Source organism: Salvelinus namaycush, chromosome 17 (assembly GCF_016432855.1).
Source record: "Salvelinus namaycush isolate Seneca chromosome 17, SaNama_1.0, whole genome shotgun sequence".
Taxonomy (NCBI): domain Eukaryota; kingdom Metazoa; phylum Chordata; class Actinopteri; order Salmoniformes; family Salmonidae; genus Salvelinus; species Salvelinus namaycush.
The window spans coordinates 21464027-21483438 of NC_052323.1; the positions used below are offsets into that span (position 1 = coordinate 21464027).

The window sequence follows — 19412 nt, forward strand, 5'->3', positions numbered from 1 at the left end:
GGGGAGCTGGATCGAGGACACTGCCCTCTTTGGCCCAGCCAGGACCTCTTCACTGAAGGCCAGGCTACGGCCCAGGCTGGCTGTCTTGTAGAGGGGTCCGTGCTTCAGGTGTGGTGGTGTCCGTGCTTTCCCTCTGTCAGTGCCTGTATTCTGCAGCAACCCCTCTTCACTGCGGCTGTGGCCCCGGTTGAGCTCGGAGTAGCTGGGCTCTTGTCCTCCCCTCCCCTGGGCCCGATGGTTGGTCCCAGGGCTTCCTCCTCCGTGTAGTCGCCCCTGTTTGACCGTGGCATACACCTGCAGCTCACTGTCATCATCCCGGAACTGTCGTCCTCCTGCAATGTTGGAGCAGGACATGGTATGCTGCGGCCGGCTGGCGTGCTTCAGGGAGAACTTGTCGTCAATGCCGGACCATTCGGTGGAAGAGTCGGGGGAGGAAGAGGAGGAAGATGAGAGGGAGGAGGAAGATGCTCTGGAGAGGGTGACGGTGGTGTGGTGGTCCGACATCTCGTCGTCATGATGAAGGTGCTGAGGATGATGATGGTGACGTCTATGGGATTGCTCCTGGTCATCTTGGAAATGGTTACCACGGTGATGCTGGTGACCGTGGCGTTCGCTGCTGCGTCTATCATTGTCCCGTGACCTCCTATAGCTGATATGGAGAGATGACGTAGTAATTATGTATTCATCCAGTTACCACCCTCAATTGTAATCTTCATCAAATTTTACATTCCTCATAACTGTTTAAAAAAGGAAACTTTAATAAAAGGGAAACTCAAAAGTGATCTTACCTGTGTATCTCCCTTTCTTGATCCCGGTGCTGGTGGTGATGATCGGGGTTGTGATGGCGGTGCTTCTGTGATGTGATCCCATCTGGAGGAGGACTATGAACAGGAGTGAAAAACTTATCCATCATTTGTCTCTTCCCTGCAGGGAGGTCGTTGATGCCCTCTTGATGTCTCTCAGCTTCTGATCTCCGTCTGGGGCTGAGGTCCCTGTCCCTGTCCCTGTCCCTGTGCCCATCTGATGGTGACCTCTTGGGTCTAACTGCTCCCTGTCTGTCAGCCTCAGAGATCATAGCTCCAGAGCTGAAGATGAACAACCATCATTCTGTCAGCATGTTACCCTTGTTACTTCTGTTCTGTCTGAATGAGAAATTAATAAGAAGTCCTGCAAGATAAGCGCACCACAAATGCCTAAACGTCCAAAAAGGGGGGACAATCTTAAATGTTTCCAATTAACTAACCCAAAGTTGTTTCTGCTGAAAGGGGAAAGTAATTATCTCAATTAAGTATCCAGCTGTTAAGTTATTCTGGACAGTTTATTAGCCTCTCATCTTGTTGCTATCCATCTGTCTCCCTCGCCCTCCAACTCTAGAATAGCTACGTGACAGTGGAAGGGATATGTTTGGCTTGCTTTGCCACATCCCTGACTCAATATCAGTCAAACCACATCGAATCCTGACGTAATGGTGTTTCATCGAACCAATTAAAAGCGTGAGACTTTGTCCTCGTGAATATGCAGAACAGGATCGAACCGACACAGCTGGAACAAGAACAATGGTACAGTTCATTTATCCCATTGATGTGGATTATTGTTATAAGTGTGGGGTTACCCTTGGCCTCTAGCGGCACGCTTGTAGTGCTTATAGGACTGTTATCATTGATTATTATGGATCAGTGGCCTTGTCAGTGGTGGAAAAAGTACCCAATTGTCATACTTGAGTTGAAGTAAAGATACCTTAACAGAAAAATGACTCAAGTAAAAGGGAAAGTCACCCAGTAAAATACTACTTGGATAAAAGTCTAAAAGTATTTGATTTAAATATAGTTAAGTATTAAATGTAAATATATTTTCAAAAATATACTTAAGTATCAAAAGTTAAAGTTAAAGTATAAATCATTTCAAATTCCTTATATCAGGCAAACCAGACGGCACCACTGTCACGTTCCGACCTTAGTTCCTTTTTATGTCTTTATTTTAGTTTGGTCAGGGCATTCTATGTTGTTTTTCTATGTTTTGTTCTGTAGGTTATTTTCTATGTGTTTGGCCTAGTATGGTTCTCAATCAGAGGCAGGTGTCAGTCATTGTCTCTGATTGGGAGCCATATTTAGGTAGCCTGTTTTCTATTGTGTTTTGTGGGTGATTGTTTCCCGTTATGTGTTTGCACCTTTCGGGACTGTTTCGATTTTCATTTGTATCATTCACTTTGTTATTTTGTATTTTTTAGTGTTCAGTTTTAATAAATTAAAATGGACACTTACCACGCTGCGATCCTTCTTACTCCTCGTCTGAAGAGGAGGAAAGCCGTTACAACCATTTTCTTGTTTTTTAAATTGACGGATAGTCAGCGGCATACTAAAACACTGACATAACAAATTAAGCATTTGTGTTTAGTGAGTCCACCAAATCAGAGGCAGGGGATGAGCGGGGATGTTCTCTTGATAAGTGCTTGAATTGGAACAATTTCATGCCATGCTATGCAGTCAAAATGTAACGAGTATTTGTGAGTAGCGCTCCTGTATCTCTCACAGAACTAGAATGAGATTCACTATGACCTCTCTCCCTCTTTCTGCTCTGATAGACATGACCCTGCAACTCTCATCACTCCAGGGTTGCACTTCTTTATAGAGGTGCATTTGATTCTTTATAGAATCATCTCCACGCGAAGGGTTCTGGAGGAGCTGCAGCACCCCTGATAAATTGAAATACATTTGCCAAAGTTATAGAATAACTGCTGTCTGTTCAGAAAGAAATGAAATAATTCAGAGTAGCCTACTACACCGCGAGAAGGCCTATAATTTAGCCACAGAGGATCAATATCTTATTTTTTTTAAATTAGCCTAGCTCTGGATTGTGTGTAGCCCAATAACAAGGCATAGCCTACTGTCGGGACCTCGCGCAAATCTGTCAGGGAACAGCATGCAGACAAAACAGGCCTTTCGCAATATTTAAAATACAATCGCGGGAAAACACAGGTTGGAAATCAAATAGCTCCTGCTGGAAAGAGAAGACTCTAATCTGTCTGCTGTGGGCTAACAAAATATTTGATCAACTCTGAAATATTGTTTTACAAAGTACAGGTACAACTCTCCTTCCGTGGCCTCCAACTGCTCTTAAATGCAAGTAAAACTCTGTTACGGCTGTCCTTGCTGACAGAAGGTGGGGACCAAAACGCAGAGTGGTTAGTGTTCATTCTTTTAATGAAAATCAACAAAACACTTCAAAATACAAAAACAACCAACGTGACAAAACCGAAACCGTCCTGTGTGGCAACAAAACCTCCACAGGAACAAACACCCACAAAACACAAGTGAAACCCTGGCTGCCTTAGTATGATTCTCAATCAGGGACAACGATTCACAGCTGTCTCTGATTGAGAATCATACCAGGCCGAACACAAAATCCCAACATAGAAAATCAACCATAGACAACCCACCCAACTCACGCCCTGACCAACTAAAATAAATACAAAACAAAGGAAAACAGGTCAGGAACGTGACAAACTCAACCGGTCGCTGCCCTACCTGCCTGCCCGTTCAGCATCACTACTCTGGAAGGTTCTGACTTAGAATATGTGGACAACTACAAATACCTAGGTGTCTGGCTAGACTGTAAACTCTCCTTCCAGACTCACATTAGGCATCTCCAATCCAAAATGAAATCTTGAATCGGTATCCTATTTTGCAACAAAGCATCCTTCACTCATGCTGCCAAACATACCCTCGTAAAACTGACCATCCTAACGATCCTCGACTTCGGCGATGTCATTTACAAAATAGCCTCCAACACTCTACTCAACAAATTGGATGCAGTCTATCACAGTGCCATCTGTTTTGTCACCAAAGCCCCATATACTACCCACCACTGCGACCTGTACGCTCTCGTTGGCTGGCCCTCGTTTCATACTTGTCGCCAAACCCACTGGCTCCAGGTCATCTACAAGTCTTTGCTAGGTAAAGCTCTGCCTTATCTCAGCTCCCTGGTCACCATAGCAGCACCCACCTGTAACACGCACTCCAGCAGGTATATCTCACTGGTCACCCCCAAAGCCAATTCCTCCTTTGGCAGCCTTTCCTTACAGTTCTCTGCTGCCAATGACTGGAACGAACTGCAAAAATCACTGAAGCTGGAGACTCATATCTCCCTTACTAGCTTTAAGCACCAGCTGTCAGAGCAGCTCACAGATCACTGCACCTGTACATAGCCCATCTGTAAATAGCCCATCCAACTACCTCATCCCCATACTGTATTTATTTATTTATCTTGCTCCTTTGCACCCCAGTATCTCTACTTGCACATTCATCTTCTGCACATCTATCACTCCAGTGTTTAGTTGCTATATTGTAATTACTTTGCCACCATGGCCTATTTATTGCCTTACCTCCCTTATCTTTCCATCTTTTTGAGAACTTGTTCTCAACTAGCCTACCTGGGTAAATAAAGGTGAAATACATTTTTTTTTTTAAACCAATGTAAAACAATAGCGAGATATAGGCTCTTCATCGCCATTATCTGCGAGTGAGCTGCACATCATTGGGTGAGTCAGTGAAACTGGCAAGTATGTTTAGGACTTTAATTTCCTCCTCATATTGTAGCCTACAATATGTCTCCACACACCTAGGCTTACTATTGATGGATTCAAGATTCTCAGTTTGATCTGAGATTCTCAGTTTGTCTGTGTCAAAGGAGCATGTCATTTCGATCATTTGTGCGGTATTAAAAAATATTCTGCCAAAGTCTCGTCATGTAAAACAATGATGAATTGGATTAAATGCATTTATAATATGGCAGCATTTACCTTAGGCTACTAAAATGTTCCCCATGTGTGCAACTTCTGTAAGTGCCTCTAGTTTACTGCTCAATGCCACTACTCAAATGCGATGATAGGCATGCAACATTTTATTATAAAGGTGTTTTTTTCCCTCATGCGTTCCAGGACCTCAGAGCTTCCCAGGTCACCACCCTCTCTTGCTCACTTTTTGTTCCGGCACCTCCCAATTGACAAATTAAGCACTGGGCCTGTCACACATGAAACACATGCAGCCTGGGGGCCACTTTGTACACTGCCATCTGGTTGAATGTGAGCCAAGACTTGTACTCCCAACAAGGGTATGTGTAACAGAAGTGAATTCACATGTAATGCTGTTGAGGCAGTCACTATACTGTGACAATAGGCTACTGTAAATAGAGGCATATAACTAAACAAAGCCTAAACAAACACTATATCCTGTTTAAACCCCCACCAGACAAGACATGATTACATTAAATCTGTTGAGGTCATGAGAGGCTGAAACTAGCAACATCCAGAGGACAGAACTTCACTCCCTACTCTCACCGATCGTTAAATTAGTTGCCTAAAGGAAGGCTGGCAACACTCATAATCAATGGTGATAGCAGCAGGCTACCCAGCCCTGCTCTTGAAAAAGAAAAACACAATGACTGATAGTGTTTTTGCCTGGAGCGACTGATAAGGACAGATTGTGCCATTCGAAATGTACATGTTCAGACACCACCCAAATGAATGCCTGTTCTATTGTATTGTGTGTATGATCTAATTCAAAGAACCTTGCAGAGAAACAGCAGTTCTTCCAGGACCTTTGGACTTGTTGTTTTGCATTTTTGTGTAGTATATGTCAGGCCTATTTCTGCTTATATCTTCTCTATTATATAGGCCCAGGCCATAATATTTCCTATTTAGTCTACTCTCCTTCATCAACCTCCTACATTAATCTGGGCTTGTCCCTTGATGTCATTGTGATGATGACGTCAGTGTGATGGAGACTGAATTCTACTCAGAACCAAATATAGGCTCTGCGCCATCTGGGCCTACTGTTCGCTTTTAGAGATGATCTTCCTATTCCTTTCCTAGTTTGATCTTCATTATGATATGTCTGACTATCGAGTGACGCATGAGGTTTTGTGAATTAGCTTTGCGCCATCTGGTGGTGAATGCAAACTCATTCCTCTGCCTTCCAGATCCAGGCAGTAGTTTTCCACTAAGACACAAATTGAGCCTTTTGTTGGATTCTCAAGATTCAAGCTTTATCTTCTAGATTGAAGACACAAAATGTCCTTGGCTAGCAGATATTGATCACTGGGTGTCTAAATAGACAGATAGACCCAGATAATTCAATAATTAAGTTTTTTTTCTTCTCCCTTTTATTTAATCGGATTGTTGTGCCAAGATATCACATTAAAAAAGCTGATTATAAGACACAAATAAACCTGCTGATGGATGTGGTTCGGCTGCTGCCAATGTTGGCCTCATGAATAATCATCACTTTTCCAGCATATAAACCACACAGGTTTGTTCTGGGCTACTGCAGCCATCTTGAGTTTTGTTCTGATGTAATATTTTGAACGCCACTGATGAGTCATGTTACAGCTCGTCAGGCTATTTTTGTTCAAGGAAAATTAAACTGGTTTGCTCTTCTGCAAATGTGTAGTTGTTATATTGTTTAAAAGATGGGTGGGAGTCCTTGGTTGGTAGGCTACACAATCAAAGACGTGTGACACAATATCCGAAATTAGTCAAATCCAACTTCAGCAATGCAGTAAAAGAGAAGTAGACCCGGTAGAATGAACTAGTGAATTCCAGTTTCATCCGGTTTGTAAGGACTGTTCACATCTAGCTTTGTATTCATCCGAGCACCAAATGCTTTGACGTCAACTGTTGTTATTTGAAAATGTCGAATGACTGACTCACTCTTCCAACTGCAGCGTCTGTGACCAACGAAATGAGTAGACTTTATAATAAAGAATGGCAACATTTACAGTACTGTATTATGGTTGGCAAGTTTGAAACTGTTTATATAGATAGGTTGGTTCATGGATGAGGTGAAAGCAAAGTGCACATTTTGATGGGCTCCCATAGTTACTTTTTTCCGAACCCCTTTTTTCATGACCATAAATCAAAATGAGTAGGTAAGAAAGCTTATGTTTCACGGTGAAGTAACAAAGTGTAAGTAGAAGTACGTAGTAATTTCATAAAGGCTCGACAAAGTTGGACCTATTTCGTAGAATCACTAGGTCGGAGGTATTCGCATTGTGACGTTGGCCGCATCACAGCTAGACTATAAATTCAGTCAGCAAACCTTCTCTTCTTAACACGCGTTGATGCGATCTCGTCGTGTTTCTTTTGCGGTCCGGTCGTTGTGATTTTATTTAAATGTTCTGACTCGCTTATTGGGCTTCTTTTATTTGAGAAGTGCCTAATGATAACGTTAATTGAGTAGTACAGGTTTAATAGCAGCAGTGTAGTGTGAATATAGGTGAAGTTGACCAGATAATGTAGGTATGTTACTGTAGCTAACTTTAGCTGTTTGGTTGTCATTCGACGCCTAGATTTGTTGCTATCTATATCTATCGCATTCTAGCGACAGATACATAGTTGTAGTTGTGTATTTAATTAAAAACAAGGTGACGTTAAGTCATAGCAACTCGCTAGCAAAGGACACTTTTGAATTCTGACGTGTCAGTTGACAAAAGTCAAGATGATGGCCACGAGATTAACGTTACGCGGCAGGGTCTTGTTTTTAACAGCGGCGGTTACGTAATATACCTCAAGTATGCTTATTTCAACTGAACTGGCATCTCGGTATTAATTCTAAGCTAAGTAACATCGAAAATGTCAACCAAAAAATGTTTGCCAAACAAAAGAAGCGTCTTGTGGCGCACTTGTAGGCCCGATTCAAAATGGCGATTAGGGCGAAATGGATGTCCTGGGGATTCAGTGCTGAAAACAGCTGGTGCAGTTATCTGAAGTCCAAGCTATCGTTTTTTTTCGAAGATCAGAAAAGAATCAGGTTGTATAAGGAGCGTTATTGAAAGAACCAAGTTACAATTCAATAACCGTATGAAAGATGAACGACGTTCCTATTTATGAGGCAGTATAGTTACGTCAATGCGTCTATTTTATCTTTTTCCTAAAATGAACAATACGTTACAAGAAAATAACTATATGAAGCCTTGTGAATACGAAGCTAAATATGCAAGTTACTAGACAATCTTGTGAAGAATTGAGACGTCATAAGAATAGCCAGCTAAATATTTGAATACTTGGAAGTAGGGCGGCGGTCTCAGACAGTTTAGCTAACTTTAAGTGGTGTTGCAAGTTGATCACATCGGCAAGAAATACATTTTATACCGAATAAGAATCAGTAATAGAAGTTGGGTGAATATCAGATGCATTTCCACGGTTTTGTTATTTTAAGCCTAAAATTAATAAGTGTAGCTGCTGATAGTTGATTACATAGAAGGACAATCGTTTAAAAAAATTGAGGGAAGCAAGTTTCAAGACTAATACCTTGTGAAAAGTTAGGATGCCTTTTGAGAATAGCCAACAACAAATTGAAGAATGGAAGTTGGGTGATGGTCCCATTTATCAGACGTTTTTTAGCAACTTCAAGACGTTTTTGTTTTTACTTGACCTGAAGAACAAGTTCTGATAATTGTCTATTGTCAGGAAAAAAAATCTGTGTAGGTAACATGTGAAAGAAAAAAGCTACTAAACTTGAACGATATGAAACGTGAAGCCTTATTCATTTGAATAGCAAGCGAAGTATTGGAAGAGAATTTGGCCTGACGGTGCCTGTATCAGTCATTTGACTGACTTCAAGAATTTAAAATGTTTTAAACCTAAAATGACAAAAAGATGTGCTGCTGATTAAGGATCCAAGTGAAGTGGTCGCCTTAAGTGCACGTGCTGTAATTCATGGAATCGCAGGCTCAAATGTGACCTTGCGTTGTCACACCTCAGATTTTATTAACTTTTTCAAAACACAATTGGCTCTAGTGAAGAAAAGAAGGCTATTTTTTCCTGGGGAGAATGGACTGAGTTTGAGTTGTGGGGGGAAGGACTTAGCTAGTAAGCAGTTTGTGAGGAAGGACTATTTCAGGATCAGAGGGAGGAACCAGGCCATGGGCAAACTGGGAGGACCAGCGGGGGAGCCAGGCAGGACCCAGGGGGATCGAGGGAGGAGCTGATGGGAGCCAGTCGTGGGACGCAGCCGGGTGTTCATCGGAGGGAGGGAGCGAGCCAGATGGCAGGGTAGCGAGCCTTGCAGTGAGCCGAGAGCGGAGCAGTCCTGGGTCGACTGTTGCCCTAAGCCAGCCAGTGGGTCCCAGCAGCAATGAGGCAGACGGGTTAAAGAGCAAACGCGTAAAAGGGTCAACTAGCTTCGCCAGTCACAGGAAAAGTGTTTGGTTTGTATGATGGGCAGTGGTAACATTTAACTAGGCCAATAGTCTTTATTTAAAAGTCACTTTTTAAATCTGTCAAGAACAGTTGCTCGCGAAGTTTTGTTTCTTCCTCTTTCAGGTAATGGTGTGGTAAAGCGTTTATTTTCCTGGTCACAACCCTTTCCTGTGTGCTGAGTGTCTGCTGTGATACGTCCCCCATGGCCTTCTTGGTAGAGTGGGCTGGTGAGAGGAGGACCGTCTTAAAAGGATTTCACCCTCCTGCAGCACAGATGTAGTGCCCCTCGGGGCGGAGGAGTTTCTCCTGTCATTGAGTTCAATAGGTCTACCCCCCAAGATGTGGTCTACATGGGAGTGTGTTGAGTGGGAGGTCTTCTGTACGTCCGTACCACAACGCCCCTTTGGTGCTGAGCAGCTACATCTGCTGGTTAAAGTGAGCAGTGAGTTTAAATGCATGATCTGATCACGTGCGGAGTAACTATTCCCCTAGCTAAATATTGATATCAAATTTACATTTGCCTTTGTATTGGTAACTAAGGGATTATCCCTGAATTTGTATTTAGTCTGGTGTTATTGGTCCAACTGTAGTGCCTTTGTGGATGGGGGGGGACGTTTTCCGAGTTCTTCTTTTCACAGGCTCGGCCCTTAAAGCAAAGCTGACCTTCCAAGGGAGTCCCTCTTTAGTACTACCCACCACATTAATCAAAGTTGGGGACGTCACGTAAATGATAGTTCTAAGGATGGATCAAGTGACACCGGCATTAAAGTGATGTAGGAAGGTATTTTGTGCTAGTTTTCTGTAGTGAGTTGCTCACATTTGAATATGTACTACCATACTTAAGTGTTTTTCTTCCAATGCATTTTAACTGGGCAGACATCATTTGGGTTCTGGGAGGGTTGTGGGGGGTGTTAATCCAAATTTCTTCCTAGAATTCTTTCACACAGCTTCGTGTAAAGCAGCATTTAAAGATCCAAATGGCTAGCATTGAGGTTTGGGGAGCAAGGAATCAACCGCGTGGTCCACATCTTTCGAGTGTCCGTTTTGCCTTGTGGTGTAGAGATTCCTCGGTGTCTACAAGGGTGTAGCAAGTGGCGGGCCACGTTTTGGGAAGTCGACTCGTATTCTCCCAGGGAGTGTGGTAATGGTCACCTTTTAGATTGACACATTTTATGTCATGGAGTATAAAGTTGCATTTGGGGTTTCTGGGGTCAGGGGACTGCTTAATTGTGACTTTTCCAGATTATTATGTGACCCAACCTTTCAATGAAAGAACAACTAGAGGTCCACGTCTACCCCCGTGTGTCTAAAGGAGAAACGGTGACGCAGAGGCCAGTGGTATTTTAAAGTTTTTTTGTGTGGGAAGTTAATGATTTGGTATTTCTCCAAATTTTGATATTTTCTTTGTATATTAGCAACTGTTAATACAATTTGATACTGTAATTGTGGTGTCTTGGTTGGTTACTGTTTGGGTTTGTCTGTGGGTGGGAATGGTGGAAGGCTTGTTTTCCCTTCTGCATTTTTCAGTGTGCTGTGTCCTGCGTTTTCAATACTCAAGACCAACAGGAACACCCCTAACTCATTGTATGTAAAGGTTTTCTATTGCTTCAAAACGCCTCGCAAGGTCTCAAGTAAGGTCACTTACAAATGTGTTCACATTTCCCTTTTTAATATTTCATTAACATTTGGCAACGCATAAATTGCACTCCCTTTGCAAATTAGTTAATGTTTTGTATTGCAACAGAGCTATCTGTAAAGGATTCATAATTGGTAATAAATGCATAGCTTATTGTGATTGAAGACATTTTTGTTATGCATTTGTTCTTTGGGGGTATCTTGTCTGGGGGGCTTTTCTTGTGCTTTTTCAGGTATGTCTTAGCTTGGTGCTTTTAGAGCACGAAGTAACCTGGGCTTGATGGCAGCTCTTACATGGTGGAAAGTGAAGGTTTCAGATAAGTTCAATCCAGCTCATATCTGTCTGAACATGGGTAAAGTCAAGATATGGAACATGGCTGTCTGAATGGGCTTATTCTGGCCTCAGTTGATTATTCTTGAATAGAGAAGCATCTACCTAGCAATGCAACAGCTCAGCACTACTTGTGGTATGTAGAAGTTGCACTGCTGTGCTTTCCCTATGGGTGCAAATCTCTTCTGTTCCAACAGGAAGATTTGGTGGAAACCCTTAATTTTATGTCAACTATAAAGCATACTTTGGGTATGGGTAACATGTGGGCTCTGGTGAGGGTGGGTATAGGGGTGTTGGTTGTTTGCTTTTGATCTTGCAGAATTGCAAAACCCCTACCGGAGAATGACATCTACCAGTGACGTGACCACAGGAATCGCACCGTCCTTTGACCTCGTCTCAACACAGGCAGGACAGTTTGAGCACGTTTGTTACATTCAAGACAATTTCTAGCTTTACCTATTAGATCACCTCAGCTACCAGCTCTTGTGCAACTGTTCAAGGACACAGGCAGTCTTGTATCACAGTAGATTTTCAACTGTATAGCATTTGGTTTAATGATTTTGCAGCAGTCTCGCAACTGTGTGACAGCTTTCCCAAATGAAGGTAGCTGAGGAACACTGCGCAACTGTGCAGCTGTAATTTGGACTGAGTGCAGCGCAAATGTGTTGCTTTTGGATTGGTATTTGTTGGGCTTGGGAGGGGAATTATGCAATTTTTCTCTACAGAAATCAGTGAGCCTGGTGCAAGCACATGTGATGTCTTCTAACCTGGAACATGTAGGAAGGTGTTTACCTCTTTCACTATTCATTTAATAAGACCCTTGTCATATTTTAGTTTGATTCAATGGACATCTTGAACTGGATTTCTGTTAATATCCATTAATGACCATAGTCAAGCAATGCTTTTAGCTGCATATACCTCACTCCCTTTGACCCAGAGCCCTACAGCTTTGCATCTTTAACTAAGTTAAGGAATGTCATGTGGGTGTTGTGAGTACTGTGGTGGGAGAATGTTTGTCGACACCTCTTCGTTTCAGATCATTCTCTCGTTTCACTGTCCACTACGATTGCGCCTCCTGCATCTATCAGCCGCCGGGAACTGTCAGCAAATGAGTGTGCCCCCTGAATGAAGTACCTACCATCTCCCTCTATTGGCTTGAGCTTAAAGTCCTCCCCGCCCGAAGTTCTTCATCGTCTCCTCTCCCTCTCTGCTCTGTTTGTTCCTTTCCTTTCCCCCTTTTGGTTTCTCAGGTGACTAATTTCTCAATCTGAAGTAAAATGGTCTTGAATTGGCATCTGTGATCCGCCCCGTAATGGAACACTGAGAACCAAGTCACTTTCAGATGAAGAGCCACAAGCTTGTCTTGCTGCTAATTGAGCATCTCTTCAGTTTCTTGTTTACTAAGTTAAGTCATTTTGGTTCCCATTTGACTTTGAACACACCATGGCTATGTGTAATTCAACCCTTTGTCTGCATGCACAACAGCTCTACATAACATTAAGATCATAAAAAAAATGCATAACCTAAATGTTCCATGTAACTATTGCGGAGAATGGGCACATTCCAGTAGTTTGGGTGGACGCAAGGAGGGTGGGGGGCAACACTGTTTCTTTCTTCCTTTCAGATATCTCTTGAGTCAACTTCTGTTTCTACGGCGCACTGGGACAGCTCACAGCTGCAGAGTCACGGGGAGTCGGTCTGTCTTGGTTTGATCCCGTTCTAGGAAGTTGAGTGTCAGTGTGGAAAAACTGTCTGGGTGCGGTTTGTACTGTTTCGGTCAGTCACAGTAAATGACTAAGGATTTCAATTTCAGAGAAAATCTGGTTCTGCGTTGGGGGGGGGGGGTAATTGTCTCTTTTCTTATTACAGCTTCAAATTTAAGCGCTTGATCCTCGCAAGTTTGACTAACTTCTGAATCCGGACCAGTGTCAGTAATCTAGTATCATGGCTGAAACTTAGTAATGTTGTGGAATATTTCTTATGGCATTTAGTGTACCGATGCAGTGTCTTTTTGGGAGGGGGGCGACCTTTTATTTTCCTCTAGTTTCAGGCACGCAACGAAGCTAGAGTCCTCTGGTTCGTGTAGAGCAGCAGGTAGTAAGGGTTTTTCTTTTCCTGGGAGAACAAACCATTTGGTTTTTGTTCCTCCAGGTTTTGCTTTTTGTCCTTACACAACAAAAAAAGCAAAAGACTCCGGTGGTGGCACTCCTGATATTCCTCAGGATGGGGTTCAATTCCCTGTGGAGTCTTTGCTTTTTCAACCTGCTGCTGAGTCAGGGAATAGTTAAACAGGAGAACCTAGGAACTTTTATACGTTTTAGCGAGATTGCGATTTGAATTCAAATATTGAATAAAGTCTGTTATAGATGGGTTAGCTGACGTCACAATGCATGCTTCAATGGGGCCGAAGTTGTGATTCTTGATGGCCAGGTGCTACTAACAATGACAAACTGCCATGTCTGAATCATAAGTGACTTGTTTCTTCTTGATACCACATCTTGTTTTGACTAATGTCAATGCTAATATGACAAATTTGCTTGTTAACCCTCTAACAATGTATTTGAGACTAGTGCAAATGTAATTGTTTTCAATTAACATTGGAGACTAAATATATCCGACTTGTCAACAATCTAAGCCAACCTAGTCTGGTTTATGTTGCTGAACAACCAACCTGTCTTGAGGCTGTTAATAGGGTCTGAAAATCCTTTCAAGTCATGGAATTTTAAAATTGAATTTTTCCAGACCTGGGAAAGGATCAAATCCCCGAAGTTATGAATGAATTTCCACAACTAAGTGTAATTTAGGCTTGTTTAAAAAAAAAAATCAACTTATCGGCCAGGATCAGAATGCCACTTTGACGTGTCAGTGTTTGCGCGCATTACCTGCACGTGTGAAAGACGAGTGGGCCGGTGCTCAAGGAGAGGAAGACTCGGACATTGCAGTAACAGGTAGGCCTAGCCTGTAAAATATGATAGGAAACAAGTTAATGACTAATTACGTAGCCAATTCAGAACATATATTGTAGCCTGTAGTTAACTGTTTAGCAAATATCATGTATTAATGTTTGCATCATGTCTGAAACTGTTCCATTGACACTCAAATAAGGACATATGAAGTTATGGAACTTTTTAAATGAATCACTTAAACAATTTGAATTAATGATTCACTTTGCCATTGTATTAGTTGAGATTTGGTTCAATTGCAGTGATTTGAATAAAAAATATCAACTTTGTAGATGCTTCCAGTTTATTTGGTCATTTTGTGTATGGGACTCAATAGCCTGCAAAGTAAGCACTTCTAAGGTGGCTAAGATAACTGACTGAACTAGGAAAGGTACATTTCCTGACTTTGCTTTTGCTTCAGCTGCATAGTTAAGGCCAAAGGGGGTGTGGTATAAGGCCAAAATACCACAGCTAAGGGCTGTTAAGCACTATGTAATGCAACACCGTTAGCTGTGGTATATTGGCCATATACCACAACCCCCCCCCCCCCCCCCCGTGCCTTATTGCTATTATAAACTGTAACAATGTAATAAGAAGTAGAAATGAATGTTATAACTGGGTGACAGCAATTCTATTTTAAACTACCAATCAGTGCTTGAACCACCCAGTCCATAAATATTTATTTATAGCCTACCAGAGCTAGTTGATCTTTGAATTAAAATTTTTCAAAAGGCAATGTTATACATCAAGGGTGGTCAACTAGGGCTGTGGCGGTAATGATATTTTGTCAGCCGGTTAATGTCATGCAAAAGACTACCGGTCTGATGGTAACTGACCGTTAACACGTTTAGCATCTCCAGGCCTCCACACATGCGAGCTTTTGGAACATCTACATTTTATAAAAGTCGATTTAAATCAATTTAATATGCACATCACAATAAATCCATTTCTTTTATGCAGGTCTAAAGAAACCTGAACAAAATATGAGTTGGCCTACTGTATGTTATCTGGCCATGCCACAGGCTGTAATTTTAACTAGGCGAGTCGGATTAGAACAAATTCTTATTTACTTTGGGTAGGCTTGTTCATTTAACAGACAATATATTCTGATGTCCTGTACTATTTTATTATAATGACCAAAAATATACATGCAAAAATTTAAAAGATTTTACTGAGTTAGTTCATAACAAAATCAGTCAATTGAAATAAGTTAATGAGGCCCTAATCTATGGATTTCACATGACTGGGAATACAGATATGCATCTGTTAGTCACAGATACCTTAAAGGTAGGGGCATGGATCAGAATCAGGCAGGGTCTGTTGTGACCTCCATTTGCCTCAGGCACAGGTCCTTCGCATTGAGTTGATCAGACTGATTGTGGAATGTTGTCTCTTCAAAGGCAGTGCGAAGTTGCTGGATATTAGCGGGAACTGGTACACGCTGTCGTACACGTCAAACCAGATCATCCCAAACATGCTCAATGAGTGACATGTCTGAGTATGCAGGCCATGAAGAACTGGTACATTGTCAGCTTCCAGCAATTGTGACACGGGCCTGTGCATTATCATGTGATGGCGGTGGATGAGTGGCATGACAATGGGCATCATCACGGTATCATTGTTCATTCAATTTACCATCGCTAAAATGCCATTTTTGTGCTTGCCCATTTTTTTATGCTTGCCCATACCATAACCCCACTGCCACCATGGGGCACTTTGTTCACAACGTTGGCATTGGCAAACCGCTCGCCCAAATGTCACCATACACACTTTTTTTTCACCTTTATTTAACCAGGTAGGCTAAAGTTCTCATTTGCAACTGCGACCGTGCCAAGATAAAGCAAAGCAGTTTGACACACAACACAGTTACACATGGAATAAACAAACATAGTCAATAATACAGTAGAAAAAGTATATAGCATGTGCCAGGGAGGTAAGGCAATAAATAGGCCATGGTGGCGAAGTAATTACAATTTTGCAATTAAACGCTGGAATGGTAGATGTGCAAGTAGAGATACTGGGGTGCAAAGGAGCAAGATAAATACAGTATGGGGATGAGGTAGTTGGATGGGCTATGTACAGGTGCAGTGATCTGTGAGCTGCTCTGACAGCTTGTGCTTAAAGCTAGTGAGGGAGATGTCTCCAGCTTCAGTGATTAAAAAAAATAAAAAGTGTGTGCAGTTCGTTCCAGTCATTGGCAGCAGAGAACTGGAAGGAAAGGCGGCCAAAGGAAGAATTGACTTTGGGGGTGACCAGTGAAATAAACCTGCTGGAGCGCATGCTACGGGTAGGTGTTGCTATGGTGACCAGTGAGCTGAGATAAGGCGGGGCTTTACCTAGCAAAGACTTATAGATGACCTAGAGCCAGTGGGTTTGGCGACGAATATGAAGCGAGCGTACAGGTCGCAGTGGTGTGTAGTATATGGGGCTTTGGTGACAAAACGGATGGTACTGTGATGCACTCAATCTGGATGAGAGCATCTGTTTAATTTACTAAAATGCCAAATGTAAACCGACAGGGCAATAGGTTCCATGACCATGTAGAAGAGGCAGAGGATTTATTTACCAGCATTTTACTCTATAAAACACATACATTAATTATTAATTTCGGTTGCCTATCCTGACATGAAGTTTGTTCTATAGAAAGTATTTGACTCTAGCCACAAAATTAAGGCCTGCCGAAAACCCCCCGCCCACCTCCCCCCTTCTATCTTGGGACTGCAAGGCCTGGCACACTTCAGAATCATTTTGGCAGCTCATGTTGACCAGTAGTGTATGCCACAGAAAGCAAAATTAGAGTATAAAGAAACATAATTTATTTTAGAAACATTTTGTAATGTTTAAGAAAATAATGATAATACATAAATATTATCACACAATAACAAAAAACATCACAGAAAGTTAAGTTTGTTAACAAACATTAAATAAGAAATACACATTTTGATCTTTGCATAATAAGATATAAAATGACAATAAATCAAATATAAAAAGACAAATAACAAACAAATATTGGAAAGCTGCAACAGCTCCACTGAACATTTAGTCCACTTTTTATGGAAAGTTTTCCAGGTGATACTGTCGCCTGGAACTCAAGCCTAACCTGGTCCTGACAGGCAGCGCAGACATAATGCTCCAATGGTGGGATGGTTTTCATACAGGTGGAGCCATTGTGGGCAGCGGTCACAACCAATCTGAAATTTATGATGAAAAAGGTTAATATATTTAAAACAAATACATTTTCTTGAATTACAATTATTTAATTATCAGACAACAGATGATACTACCTCAATAAATATTACTGCTTATACCAATTCGTACTCCTAAAAATGTGCCTTTAGAAGTGAACAGGCAATTACCCAGTTAGTGTCTTCCTCTTTGTTGGCCACCTCCCCACAGAAGTGGCACAGTTGGCTCAGGTCATCTAGCAAAACATAGTGTCAAGTAGTCTATACATCTTTACATGTATTTTTCTGAGCGAACAGGGAACAAAGGAATAGTATACGTTTCTTGTAACATAATTATTTAAATACATGTGTTAAGCAGCCATCTAGTCAGAAGTTGGATCACAGATAACTTTGAAAGATCCAAATATATATTTTTTTTTTAATCTACAATTATATTCAATTAGAAATTGAACATACCAGTGTTTTGGAGGAGCGTGACTGCTATTTCTTCTCTCACGATGTTAACATCTTTGTCCGTATTTGAAAAGACAATCGACTCCTTCAGGACACATTCAGCAAACTGGGGGAAAAATTTGATGGGCATTTCAGTTTCCCCCAACAAAATTGTGTTACACTTAAGATTCTAATTCGCAAGTATACAACGACACAGCTATAATATAATTTGACAGTTCTGTTTTGCCTTTTAGTATGTGTTCTTTCAGTAGGTTAATTGTACATTACTTATGCTCTCATACTTACTTTCAAGGCAAAGAACCCACAAGAAGTAACATCTTGTTGGCATGGGTGAGGAAGGGTACCACACGCCCATCTGGAGATATTACACCTCTTCTTTCTCAGGAATGAACATATATGTTAATAAAAGTACAGCATTTTGAAACACTTTATTGATTACAATATAGAGATTAATAACAGGGGATTCTGAGAATGCAGGGATTCCAGCAGGGTGTGAGTTGAAGTAGTCAAATCTGGAGCTGCCAAGGGCTGGAATGTAAATGACGATCATCTCGGATGATCTATTATCTGCGAAAAGGCAGGCCTTCCCTCGGGATGAAGAGCATCTCCGTTTATGTGCTGTCACCTGTGTATCTGATGTAGGAAAAGAGATAAGTTGAGTGTTCTGTGAATATGTTTATGTACTGTACGTATATATTTTTTTTTATTTACATTTATATTATTATTATCATTATTGTGGTCAAGGGATGGAGGGGGGCTGATGGTGGAGGTGTCCCATTGAGGGCGAAGGGACCTATTGGGGAGGGGATTCTTCATGGAGGTGTAACAGTATAGTATATACTATAGTATAGTATTCCGTCCCTCTCCTCACCCCTACCTGGGCTTGAACCAGGGACCCTCTGCACACATCAACAACAGTCACCCATCCGCCACAAAAGCATCTGGTTCTTGCAGAACAAGGGGAACAACTACTTCAGGTCTCAGAGTGAGTGACGTCACCGTTTGAAACGCTATTAGCGTGCACCACCGCTAACTAGCTAGCCATTTCACATCGGTTACAGAGGCACGTTCAGTCACATTATTATACATTTTTCCCCCCTATTATTATAACAGTTCACTGTGATTATGGATATGCACTCATGTTGACTTATATATTTGAACTTTCTTTTTTCACATAGAGTACACATTTTTTATTTATTATCCTTATTATTGTAATGAAACCGGCAGGGAGCAGGCCTCGAACCCTCGACCTTCTAGCCCGAAGTCCAGCGCGCTATCGACTGTGCCCCAAAATCGTGCTTGAGCGGCAGAGTCGATATCAGCGCTTATAAACCCAGTGTCGGTACATTATTATTTTATCATTACTACTGTGCTTCCAAGCGCATACTTCACCATTTTCGACACCTCAAATGGGTTTGCCACATTTTTTTTTTTTTGTAACTAGGCAAGTCAGTTAAAAACCTGTCTAGGACTGGGGTTCCGCTAGCGGAACTCCCCCCCACATTCCACTGAAAAGGCAGCGCGGGAAATTCAAAAATATTTTTTTGAAATATTTCACTTTCACACATTAACAAGTCCAATACAGCAAATGAAAGATAAACATCTTGTGAATCCAGCCAACATGTCCGATTTTTTAAATGTTTTACAGCGAAAACACCACGTATATTTAT

General features: G+C 41.7%; 1 long non-coding RNA gene across 1 annotated transcript; it reads left to right on the plus strand.

Moving 5' to 3' along the window:
• The first annotated feature begins 7094 nt into the window (after nt 1-7094).
• Nucleotides 7095-10998, plus strand: LOC120062430. Its single transcript, XR_005478403.1, has 2 exons — nt 7095-9204; nt 9320-10998. It is a non-coding gene; the product is annotated as an uncharacterized LOC120062430 (long non-coding RNA).
• Nucleotides 10999-19412: the final 8414 nt, after the last annotated feature.